The sequence below is a fragment of the Silene latifolia genome, unplaced genomic scaffold (genome assembly GCF_048544455.1).
Source record: "Silene latifolia isolate original U9 population unplaced genomic scaffold, ASM4854445v1 scaffold_470, whole genome shotgun sequence".
Lineage (NCBI taxonomy): Eukaryota > Viridiplantae > Streptophyta > Magnoliopsida > Caryophyllales > Caryophyllaceae > Silene > Silene latifolia.
Window position 1 is genome coordinate 35689 of NW_027413387.1, and position 13619 is coordinate 49307.

At 37.9% G+C, this 13619-nt stretch overlaps 1 pseudogene; it reads left to right on the top strand.

Moving 5' to 3' along the window:
• The first annotated feature begins 8534 nt into the window (after positions 1-8534).
• LOC141639618 (uncharacterized) lies at positions 8535-12915 on the top strand (annotated as a pseudogene).
• Positions 12916-13619: the final 704 nt, after the last annotated feature.

A 13619-nucleotide genomic window follows, 5' to 3' on the forward strand; every position in this document is an offset into this window, starting at 1 on the left:
CGAATCATAATTACTAATGAACAAGGACAAATTGTTTAAACAACGAGTCACAAGGACTAAAGAACAAGGACAAATTGTTTAAACAACGAGTCACAAGGACTAAAGAACAAGGACAAATGGTTCACACAACGAGTCACAAGGTCTAAAGAACAAGGACAAATAGTTTACACAATGAGTCACAAGGACTAATGAAAAAGGACAAATGGTTTACACAACGAGTCACAAGGACAAATTGTTTACACAACGAGTCACAAGACTAATGAACAAGGACAAATTGTTTAAACAACGAGTCACAAGGACAAAAGAACAAGGACAAATGGTTCACACAACGAGTCACAAGGTCTAAAGAACAAGGACAAATAGTTTACACAATGAGTCACAAGGACTAATGAACAAGGACAAATGGTTTACACAACGAGTCACAAGGACAAATGGTTTACACAACGAGTCACAAGACTAATGAACAAGGACTAATTGTTTAAACAACGAGTCACAAGGACTAAAGAACAAGGACAAATTGTTTAAACAACGAGTCACAAGGACTAAAGAACGAGGACAAATGGTTCACACAACGAGTCACAAGGTCTAAAGAACAAGGACAAATAGTTTACACAATGAGTCACAAGGACTAATGAACAAGGGCAAATGGTTTAAACAACGAGTCATAAGGACTAATGGTTTACACAACGAGTCACAAGACTAATGAACAAGGACAAATTGTTTAAACAACGAGTCACAAGGACTAAAGAACAAGGACAAATGGTTCACACAACGAGTCACAAGGTCTAAAGAACAAGGACAAATAGTTTACACAACGAGTCATAAGGACTAATGAACAAGGACAATTGGTTCACACAACGAGTCACAAGGACTAATGAGTAAGGATAAATGATTAAAACAACAAGTCACAATAACAAGGACAAATGGTTTACACAACGAATCACAAGAACTAAAAAACAAGGACAAATTGTTTAAACAACGAGTCACAAGGACTAAAGAACAAGGACAAATGGTTCACACAACGAGTCACAAGGTCTAAAGAACAAGGACAAATAGTTTACACAATGAGTCACAAGGACTAATGAGCAAGGACAAATGGTTTACACAACGAGTCACAAGGACAAATGGTTTACACAACGAGTCATAAGACTAATGAACAAGGACAAATTGTTTAAACAACGAGTCACAAGGACTAAAGAACAAGGACAAATTGTTTAAACAACGAGTCACAAGGACTAAAGAACAAGGACAAATGGTTCACACAACGAGTCACAAGGTCTAAAGAACAAGGACAAATAGTTTACACAATGAGTCACAAGGACTAATGAACAAGGACAAATGGTTTACACAACAAGTCACAAGGACAAATGGTTTACACAACGAGTCACAAGACTAATGAACAAGGACAAATTGTTTAAACAACGAGTCACAAGGACTAAAGAACAAGGACAAATTGTTTAAAGAACAAGGACAAATTGTTTAAACAACGAGTCACAAGGACTAAAGAACAAGGACAAATGGTTCACACAACGAGTCACAAGGTCTAAAGAACAAGGACAAATAGTTTACACAATGAGTCACAAGGACTAATGAAAAAGGACAAATGGTTTACACAACGAGTCACAAGGACAAATTGTTTACACAACGAGTCACAAGACTAATGAACAAGGACAAATTGTTTAAACAACGAGTCACAAGAACTAAAGAACAAGGACAAATGGTTCACACAATGAGTCACAAGGTCTAAAGAACAAGGACAAATAGTTTACACAATGAGTCACAAGGACTAATGAACAAGGGCAAATGGTTTAAACGAGTCATAAGGACTAATGGTTTACACAACGAGTCACAAGACTAATGAACAAGGACAAATTGTTTAAACAACGAGTCACAAGGACTAAAGAACAAGGACAAATTGTTTAAACAACGAGTCACAAGGACTAAAGAAAGAGGACAAATGGTTCACACAACGAGTCACAAGGTCTAAAGAACAAGGACAAATAGTTTACACAATGAGTCACAAGGACTAATGAACAAGGGCAAATGGTTTAAACAACGAGTCATAAGGACTAATGGTTTACACAACGAGTCACAAGACTAATGAACAAGGACAAATTGTTTAAACAACGAGTCACAAGGACTAAAGAACAAGGACAAATGGTTCACAAAACGAGTCACAAGGTCTAAAGAACAAGGACAAATAGTTTACACAACGAGTCATAAGGACTAATGAACAAGGACAATTGGTTCACACCACGAGTCACAAGGACTAATGAGCAAGGATAAATGATTCACACAACAAGTCACAATAACAAGGACAAATGGTTTACACAACGAATCATAATTACTAATGAACAAGGACAAATTGTTTAAACAACGAGTCACAAGGACTAAAGAAAAAGGACAAATTGTTTAAACAACGAGTCACAAGGACTAAAGAACAAGGACAAATGGTTCACACAACGAGTCACAAGGACTAATGAACAAGGACAAATGGTTTACACAACGAGAGTCACAAGGACAAATGGTTTACACAACGAGTCACAAGACTAATGAACAAGGACTAATTGTTTAAACAACGAGTCACAAGGACTAAAGAACAAGGACAAATTGTTTAAACAAGGAGTCACAAGGACTAAAGAACGAGGACAAATGGTTCACACAACGAGTCACAAGGTCTAAAGAACAAGGACAAATAGTTTACACAATGAGTCACAAGGACTAATGAACAAGGGCAAATGGTTTAAACAACGAGTCACAAGGACTAATGGTTTACACAACGAGTCACAAGACTAATGAACAAGGACAAATTGTTTAAACAACGAGTCACAAGGACTAAAGAACAAGGACAAATGGTTCACACAACGAGTCACAAGGTCTAAAGAACAAGGACAAATAGTTTACACAACGAGTCATAAGGACTAATGAACAAGGACAATTGGTTCACACAACGAGTCACAAGGACTAATGAGTAAGGATAAATGATTCACACAACAAGTCACAATAACAAGGACAAATGGTTTACACAACGAATCACAAGAACTAAAAAAAAAGGACAAATTGTTTAAACAACGAGTCACAAGGACTAAAGAACAAGGACAAATGGTCCACACAACGAGTCACAAGGTCTAAAGAACAAGGACAAATAGTTTACACAATGAGTCACAAGGACTAATGAACAAGGACAAATTGTTTACACAACGAGTCACAAGGACAAATGGTTTACACAACGAGTCATAAGACTAATGAACAAGGACAAATTGTTTAAACAACGAGTCACAAGGACTAAAGAACAAGGACAAATTGTTTAAACAACGAGTCACAAGGACTAAAGAACAAGGACAAATGGTTCACACAACGAGTCACAAGGTCTAAAGAACAAGGACAAATAGTTTACACAATGAGTCACAAGGACTAATGAACAAGGACAAATGGTTTAAACAACGAGTCACAAGGACAAATGGTTTACACAACGAGTCACAAGACTAATGAACAAGGACAAATTGTTTAAACAACGAGTCACAAGGACTAAAGAACAAGGACAAATTGTTTAAACAACGAGTCACAAGGACTAAAGAACAAGGACAAATGGTTCACACAACGAGTCACAAGGTCTAAAGAACAAGGACAAATAGTTTACACAATGAGTCACAAGGACTAATGAAAAAGGACAAATGGTTTACACAACGAGTCACAAGGACAAATGGTTTACACAACGAGTCACAAGACTAATGAACAAGGACAAATTGTTTAAACAACGAGTCACAAGGACTAAAGAACAAGGACAAATGGTTCACACAACGAGTCACAAGGTCTAAAGAACAAGGACAAATAGTTTTCACAATGAGTCACAAGGACTAATGAACAAGGGCAAATGGTTTAAACAACGAGTCACAAGGACAAATGGTTTACACAACGAGTCACAAGACTAATGAACAAGGACAAATTGTTTAAACAACGAGTCACAAGGACTAAAGAACAAGGACAAATGGTTCACACAACGAGTCACAAGGTCTAAAGAACAAGGACAAATAGTTTACACAACGAGTCATAAGGACTAATGAACAAGGACAATTGGTTCACACCACGAGTCACAAGGACTAATGAGCAAGGATAAATGATTCACACAACAAGTCACAATAACAAGGACATATGGTTTACACAACGAATCATAAGTACTAATAAACAAGGACAAATGGTTTAAACAACGAGTCACATAGACTAATGAACAAGGACAAATGGTTTACACAACGAGTCACAAAACTAATGAACAAGGACAAATGGTTCACACAACGAGTCACAATGACTAATGAACAAGGACAAATGGCTCACACAACGAGTCACATGGACTAAAGAACAAGGACAAATGGTTTGGTTCACACAACGATATATAAGGACTGATGAACAAGGGCAAATAGTTTACACAACGAGTTAGAAAGACTAATGAAAAAGGACAAATGATTCACACAACGAGTGTCAAGGACTAATGAACAAGAAAAAATGGTTCACATAACAAGTCACAATAACAAGGACAAATGGTTTTCACAACGAGTCACAAGAACTAAACAACAAGGACAAATTGTCTAAACAACGAGTCACAAGGACTAAAGAACAAGGACAAATGGTTCACACAACTAGTCACAAGGACTAATGAACAAGGACAAATAGTTTACACAACGAGTCACAAGGACTAATGAGCAAGGAAAAATGGTTCACACAACAAGTCACAAGGACTAAAGATCATGGACAAATTGTTTAAACAACGAGTCACAAGGACTAAAGAACAAGGACAAATGGTTCACACAACGAGTCACAAGGTCTAAAGAAGAAGGACAAATAGTTTACACAATGAGTCACAAGGACTAATGAACAAGGACAAATGGTTTACACAACGAGTCACAAGGACAAATGGTTTACACAACGAGTCACAAGACTAATGAACAAGGACTAATAGTTTAAACAACGAGTCACAAGGACTAAAGAACAAGGACAAATTGTTTAAACAACGAGTCACAAGGACTAAAGAACGAGGACAAATGGTTCACACAACGAGTCACAAGGTCTAAAGAACAAGGACAAATAGTTTACACAATGAGTCACAAGGACTAATGAAAAAGGACAAATGGTTTACACAACGAGTCACAAGGACAAATTGTTTACACAACGAGTCACAAGACTAATGAACAAGGACAAATTGTTTAAACAACGAGTCACAAGGACAAAAGAACAAGGACAAATGGTTCACACAACGAGTCACAAGGTCTAAAGAACAAGGACAAATAGTTTACACAATGAGTCACAAGGACTAATGAACAAGGACAAATGGTTTACACAACGAGTCACAAGGACAAATGGTTTACACAACGAGTCACAAGACTAATGAACAAGGACTAATTGTTTAAACAACGAGTCACAAGGACTAAAGAACAAGGACAAATTGTTTAAACAACGAGTCACAAGGACTAAAGAACGAGGACAAATGGTTCACACAACGAGTCACAAGGTCTAAAGAACAAGGACAAATAGTTTACACAATGAGTCACAAGGACTAATGAACAAGGGCAAATGGTTTAAACAACGAGTCATAAGGACTAATGGTTTACACAACGAGTCACAAGACTAATGAACAAGGACAAATTGTTTAAACAACGAGTCACAAGGACTAAAGAACAAGGACAAATGGTTCACACAACGAGTCACAAGGTCTAAAGAACAAGGACAAATAGTTTACACAACGAGTCATAAGGACTAATGAACAAGGACAATTGGTTCACACAACGAGTCACAAGGACTAATGAGTAAGGATAAATGATTAAAACAACAAGTCACAATAACAAGGACAAATGGTTTACACAACGAATCACAAGAACTAAAAAACAAGGACAAATTGTTTAAACAACGAGTCACAAGGACTAAAGAACAAGGACAAATGGTTCACACAACGAGTCACAAGGTCTAAAGAACAAGGACAAATAGTTTACACAATGAGTCACAAGGACTAATGAGCAAGGACAAATGGTTTACACAACGAGTCATAAGACTAATGAACAAGGACAAATTGTTTAAACAACGAGTCACAAGGACTAAAGAACAAGGACAAATTGTTTAAACAACGAGTCACAAGGACTAAAGAACAAGGACAAATGGTTCACACAACGAGTCACAAGGTCTAAAGAACAAGGACAAATAGTTTACACAATGAGTCACAAGGACTAATGAACAAGGACAAATGGTTTACACAACAAGTCACAAGGACAAATGGTTTACACACTGAGTCACAAGACTAATGAACAAGGACAAATTGTTTAAACAACGAGTCACAAGGACTAAAGAACAAGGACAAATTGTTTAAACAACGAGTCACAAGGACTAAAGAACAAGGACAAATGGTTCACACAACGAGTCACAAGGTCTAAAGAACAAGGACAAATAGTTTACACAATGAGTCACAAGGACTAATGAAAAAGGACAAATGGTTTACACAACGAGTCACAAGGACAAATTGTTTACACAACGAGTCACAAGACTAATGAACAAGGACAAATTGTTTAAACAACGAGTCACAAGAACTAAAGAACAAGGACAAATGGTTCACACAATGAGTCACAAGGTCTAAAGAACAAGGACAAATAGTTTACACAATGAGTCACAAGGACTAATGAACAAGGGCAAATGGTTTAAACGAGTCATAAGGACTAATGGTTTACACAACGAGTCACAAGACTAATGAACAAGGACAAATTGTTTAAACAACGAGTCACAAGGACTAAAGAACAAGGACAAATTGTTTAAACAACGAGTCATAAGGACTAAAGAACGAGGACAAATGGTTCACACAACGAGTCACAAGGTCTAAAGAACAAGGACAAATAGTTTACACAATGAGTCACAAGGACTAATGAACAAGGGCAAATGGTTTAAACAACGAGTCATAAGGACTAATGGTTTACACAACGAGTCACAAGACTAATGAACAAGGACAAATTGTTTAAACAACGAGTCACAAGGACTAAAGAACAAGGACAAATGGTTCACACAACGAGTCACAATGTCTAAAGAACAAGGACAAATAGTTTACACAACGAGTCATAAGGACTAATGAACAAGGACAATTGGTTCACACCACGAGTCACAAGGACTAATGAGCAAGGATAAATGATTCACACAACAAGTCACAATAACAAGGACAAATGGTTTACACAACGAATCATAATTACTAATGAACAAGGACAAATTGTTTAAACAACGAGTCACAAGGACTAAAGAAAAAGGACAAATTGTTTAAACAACGAGTCACAAGGACTAAAGAACAAGGACAAATAGTTTACACAACGAGTCACAAGGACTAATGAACAAGGGCAAATGGTTTACACAACGAGTCACAAGGACAAATGGTTAACACAAGGAGTCACAAGACTAATGAACAAGGACAAATTGTTTAAACAACGTGTCACAAAGACTAAAGAACTAGGACAAATGGTTCACACAACGAGTCACAAAGTCTAAAGAACAAGGATAAATAGTTTACACAACGAGTCACAAGGACTAATGAACAAGGACAAATGGTTTACACAACGAGTCACAAGGACAAATGGTTTACACAACGAGTCACAAGACTAATTGATACGATATTGATTGATGAAGAAGTTAACTTAGATCTGGAGCAGCTAAATGAAACAGTCCCGAGGACTGTTCAGATCAATCAGCTATTTGGTGTCAAGTCCGAATCAGCCAAAGGAGTCGTGTGTTTACTTGGGCTCCAAGTATAGTCTTACCTTGGACGCCAAGCAACAAAGACCGAGTATGGAGAAGCAAGGAAACGTGCATAGGCAAGCACAAAGTCGGTTGCCATATCTTTCCTTATTTAAGTTTTCCTAATTAGTAGTCTATCCGATTTTAGGAAAGTTTCCAATTTTCTTAAAATCTGTTTTAGTTAATTATTTCCTAGTTGTTATTTCCTTTAATTATTTTCCCTAAAAGTATTAGGATTATAATAAGGCAAATTAGCCATAGCTTAAGTCGAGTAAGATTAGGAAAGTCGATTGTTTCCTTAAGTCCTTCTAGGAGTCGGTCTAGCTTAGTATAAATAGGGAGCTATTGTATCCTGATTTCATCATCCAAGAATTATCAATAAACTTGCAAAGTTTTCGTTTACATTGTGTAAGCATAGGTTCGACGAGTTTCGTTCCGAATTTCGTTATTGTTTGACGCGTTTTCGAACATTAACACGAGTTATAATCAATAGGTCTTGATTATAATTCACCATTGGTTGAGCTATAGGTCTAGCTCAAGCAAATATCCTTTTATTTTCTTGTTTCGTTTATATCACAAAAAACACATAAAAATTACTAAGTTCTCGTTCTAAATCAGACAGTTCAATAAACCGTTCAAATCTTATAAATCCGACAATCAGACAGTCTTCAGCACTGTCCAGTTTTGTTAATTCCGCTGCAACTCTAACGAATCTAATTCTTTTGAGTAATTTTCGTATCATTTGGCATCAGAGCCAGATTTGTTGATCCAGGACGGTGATCATGGATTTTAATGATCCAAATTTTCTTCAAAATCTCCAAGAGGCTTTAAAGAACATCAACTTTACCCCAGGACAGCGTATGCAACCACGGAGAGAACCGGTCAAGTACATGGATGAGTTCAAAATCAATGAACTTCCAGAGTTTGTTGGTGGCATGGATCCCGAGGAATATTTTGAATGGGAAAGACAGATGGAGAGGATGTTCGACTTCAAGGACATTGATGATGAGAAGCGTTGCAAATATGCAATCTTGAAGCTACGCAAGAATGCATCTTTATGGTATGAAAGTTTGAAGGCTGCTAGGGCACGTGAAGGGAAGGAAAAGCTAGCTTCATGGGAGTCTTTAAAACGTAAGCTACGAAAGAGGTTTGTTCCCAAAACTCATAAGATTGATTTATATCGTAAATTGGCTGAATTAATGCAAGGGAGCTTGAGTATTGCCGATTATATTGCTGAATTTGAAAGAATAACCCTTATGAGTGAAGTAGAGGAGATTGAGGAACAAAAGATGGCTCGTTTCTTTCGAGGGTTAAACCTTAATATTGCTCATGCGGTCGAGATGCACCCTTATTCTTCTTTCGATATGTTATGTGATCTTTGTATCAAGGCGGAAGGGCAAAATAAGACTAAACGTGCTTATGTGAGTAACTCATCGAAAGTTAATCCTTGGAGTAAACCTGATTTGTCTAAGAATATGGGAGCTAGTTCGAGTTCTAGTTCGAAACCTACTGTTCCAGCAACACCAGTCGCTCAAACAGTCCCTAAGACTGTTCAGACGCCTAAGGAAAAGAGTTTGGCTACTGTTCGTTGTTTTAAGTGTCAAGGTTTTGGACACTTTCAGAATGCTTGTCCTAACAAACGAAATATCACATTGCGAGAGGCCGTGGATGTTCGTGATGAATTATTTGAAGAAGACAACGAAGATGGATTGTTTCTAATAAATGAAGCCGAGGAAGGAGAGGTGGATTTTGAGCCTTATGAACCACCTATGTATGATACTAATCTTGTTCTACGACGTACTTTGCAAGCTAATACAGAGCCTATTACAACGGAGCAACGAGACCAGATTTTTCATACAAAGTGTCAAGTGAAAGACAAGTGGTGTAGTGTGATTATTGACGGAGGAAGTTGCACGAATGTGGCTTCAACGGAGATGGTAGAAAAATTGGCACTCGTTACTATGGTACATCCTAAACCTTATAATTTACATTGGCTTGATGATGGTAGCAAGGTGAAGGTTACAAGACAGGTACGTGTTTGTTTCACAATGGGTTCTTACAAGGACGAGGTGCTTTGTGACGTTATTCCTATGGATGCTTGTCATATTCTCTTAGGACGTCCTTGGCAATTTGATCGTAATGTTAATCACAATGGAAGAAGTAATGAATATTCTTTATTGTGAATGGCAAGAAGATAGTATTGCGTCCTATGTCCCCGGAAGCAATTCGAGCTATGCACGCAAAGAAGGGTAAGAAACCAAGTTTGTCTATGTTTGCTAGTGAACGAGAGGTGGAGCAAGCTATTGATGATGGTGAAACAGTATATGCATTGGTCTCAAGTGAGAGTCCTACAAAGACCATCACAACGAGTCATGAAGATGGAATACTTCAAGAACTATTGCACGAGTTTAAGGATGTCTTCCCCGAAGATGTACCACCGGGTTTGCCTCCTATTCGTGGAATTGAGCATCAAATTGATCTCGTACCAGGTGCACCACTTCCTAACAAGGCCGCTTATCGTAGTAATCCCGAGGAGACCAAGGAGTTACAACGTCAAATTGAAGAACTCATGGAGCGTGGCTATGTTCGTGAGAGTATGAGTCCTTGTGCCGTTCCCGCATTGCTTGTACCAAAAAAGGATGGAACGTGGAGGATGTGCATCGATAGTAGAGCGGTAAATAATATCACTATCAAATATCGCTTTCCTATTCCAAGACTTGATGATATGTTAGATGAGCTTCATGGTTCGGTCATATTTTCAAAAATCGATTTGAGAAGTGGTTATCATCAGATTCGAATGCGTGAAGGTGATGAATGGAAGACCGCGTTCAAAACAAAGCATGGTTTATATGAGTGGTTGGTAATGTCATTCGGTCTCACTAATGCCCCAAGTACCTTTATGAGATTAATGAATGAAGTTTTGAAACCATTCTTGGGACGTTTTGTTGTCGTCTACTTGGACGATATTCTAATTTATAGTAAGAGCATCCAGGAGCATTTTGAACACCTACGGGCAGTGTTTGAAACACTTGAAAGCAAAGACTATATGGTAAGTCCGAGAAGTGTACATTCTTGGTAGATAACGTGGTGTTCTTGGGTTATGTTGTCTCGAAAGATGGAGTATCGGTTGATCAAACAAAGATAGAGGCTATTCGTTCTTGGCCAAGTCCTAAAACAAGAATCGAGGTTAGATCTTTTCATGGACTTGCTTCCTTCTATCGACGTTTTATTCGTGATTTTAGTACCGTTACTAGTCCTATTACGGAGTGTATGAAGAAAGGCACATTCCATTGGAGCGAGGCCGCCCAAGGGGCGTTTGAAACAATTAAAAGGAAGCTATGTGAAGCTCCCGTGTTAGCATTACCCGACTTCTCACAACCTTTCGAAGTCGAATGCGATGCTAGTGGTGTAGGAATTGAGTCTGTTCTTATTCAAAATAAGCGACCCATTGCTTATTTCTCGGAGAAGTTAGGAGGAGCGCGACTTAATTATTCAACCTATGACAAGGAATTTTATGCTATTGTTAGGGCTCTTAATCATTGGAGTCATTATCTTCGTCCTAGTCATTTTATTTTACACTCGGATCATGAATCATTAAAACATATACATGGGCAACAAAAGTTGAATCCGAGGCATGCTAAGTGGGTTGAATTCCTACAATCATTTTATTTTTCATCGAAGTATAAGGATGGTAAGAGTAACGTTGTGGCAGATGCTCTTTCACGCCGTTATTCATTATTATCTACACTTGAAGTTCGTTTGCTAGGTTTTGAGACCTTGAAAGATTACTATCTTGAAGATATTGATTTTGGAAAGATTTACAAGGAATGTCAAGATGGTTCATTCAAAGAATTCGTGATTCAAGACGGATTCCTCTTCAAAGGTAATCTTCTTTGTGTACCTAAGCATTCAGTTCGTGAATTATTGGTGCGTGAAGCACATGGAGGTGGGTTAGCTGGTCATTTTGGTGTGCAAAAGACATTGGATGTATTGAAGGAACATTTTCATTGGCCAAAGATGCAAGGAGATGTATACAACATTGTGAGCAAGTGTGTGACTTGTCATCTTATGAAAAGCAAGTTCAAGCCCGGAGAATACACCCCATTGCCGATTCCAATTAGACCATGGGAAGATGTGTCGATGGATTTCATTGTTGCTTTGCCTCGCACTCAACGAGGTAAGGATGCTATCATGGTGGTAGTTGATCGTTTCTCAAAGATGGCGCATTTTGTGGCTTGTAACAAGACGGATGACGCAAGTAATGTGGCTGATTTGTATTACAAGGAGATCGTTCGTCTACATGGAATACCAAAGACAATAGTTTCTGATCGTGATTCGAAATTTTTGAGTTACTTTTGGAACACATTATGGAGGAAGGTTGGAACAAAGCTCTTGTTTAGTACTTCACACCATCCACAAACAGATGGGCAAACTGAAGTTACTAATCGTATTCTTGGAACTATTTTGCGAGGATTGGTAAGCAAGACTCAAAAGGATTGGGATTTAAAATTAGCACATGCCGAGTTCGCTTACAATCGTTCTCCTACGTTTGCAACAACTCACTCTCCATTTGAGGTTGTTTATGGTTTGAATCCTTACTTACCGTTAGACTTGATACCGTTACCTAAAGATGAATTGGTGCATAAGGATGCGGAGTCAAAGTTGAAGTCTATGATCAAGCTACATGAACAGGTAAGAGAACGGATCAAAACCGTTAATGAGGCTTACAAGAAGAAATCAAACAAACATAGGAAGCCAAGGCTTTTCAATCCAGGAGATTTGGTATGGTTACATTTGAGGAAAGAAAGGTTCCCTAGCAAGAGGAAGAACAAATTAATGCCAAGGGCCGAGGGACCTTACAAAGTGATCGAGAAAGTAAATGATAATGCATACAAAATCGAACTTCCAGGAGACTATGGAGTACATGCTACATTTAATGTCGGGGATCTATCTCCATACCTTGATGATGATGGGATTTCAGAATTGAGGACAATTCCTTTCAAAGGGGGAGGGGATGATACGATATTGATTGATGAAGAAGTTAACTTAGATCTGGAGCAGCTAAATGAAACAGTCCCGAGGACTGTTCAGATCAATCAGCTATTTGGTGTCAAGTCCGAATCAGCCAAAGGAGTCGTGTGTTTACTTGGGCTCCAAGTATAGTCTTACCTTGGACGCCAAGCAACAAAGACCGAGTATGGAGAAGCAAGGAAACGTGCATAGGCAAGCACAAAGTCGGTTGCCATATCTTTCCTTATTTAAGTTTTCCTAATTAGTAGTCTATCCGGTTTTAGGAAAGTTTCCAATTTTCTTAAAATCTGTTTTAGTTAATTATTTCCTAGTTGTTATTTCCTTTAATTATTTTCCCTAAAAGTATTAGGATTATAATAAGGCAAATTAGCCATAGCTTAAGTCGAGTAAGATTAGGAAAGTCGATTGTTTCCTTAAGTCCTTCTAGGAGTCGGTCTAGCTTAGTATAAATAGGGAGCTATTGTATCCTGATTTCATCATCCAAGAATTATCAATAAACTTGCAAAGTTTTCGTTTACATTGTGTAAGCATAGGTTCGACGAGTTTCGTTCCGAATTTCGTTATTGTTTGACGCGTTTTCGAACATTAACACGAGTTATAATCAATAGGTCTTGATTATAATTCACCATTGGTTGAGCTATAGGTCTAGCTCAAGCAAATATCCTTTTATTTTCTTGTTTCGTTTATATCACAAAAAACACATAAAAATTACTAAGTTCTCGTTCTAAATCAGACAGTTCAATAAACCGTTCAAATCTTATAAATCCGACAATCAGACAGTCTTCAGCACTGTCCAGTTTTGTTAATTCCGCTGCAACTCTAACGAATCTAATTCT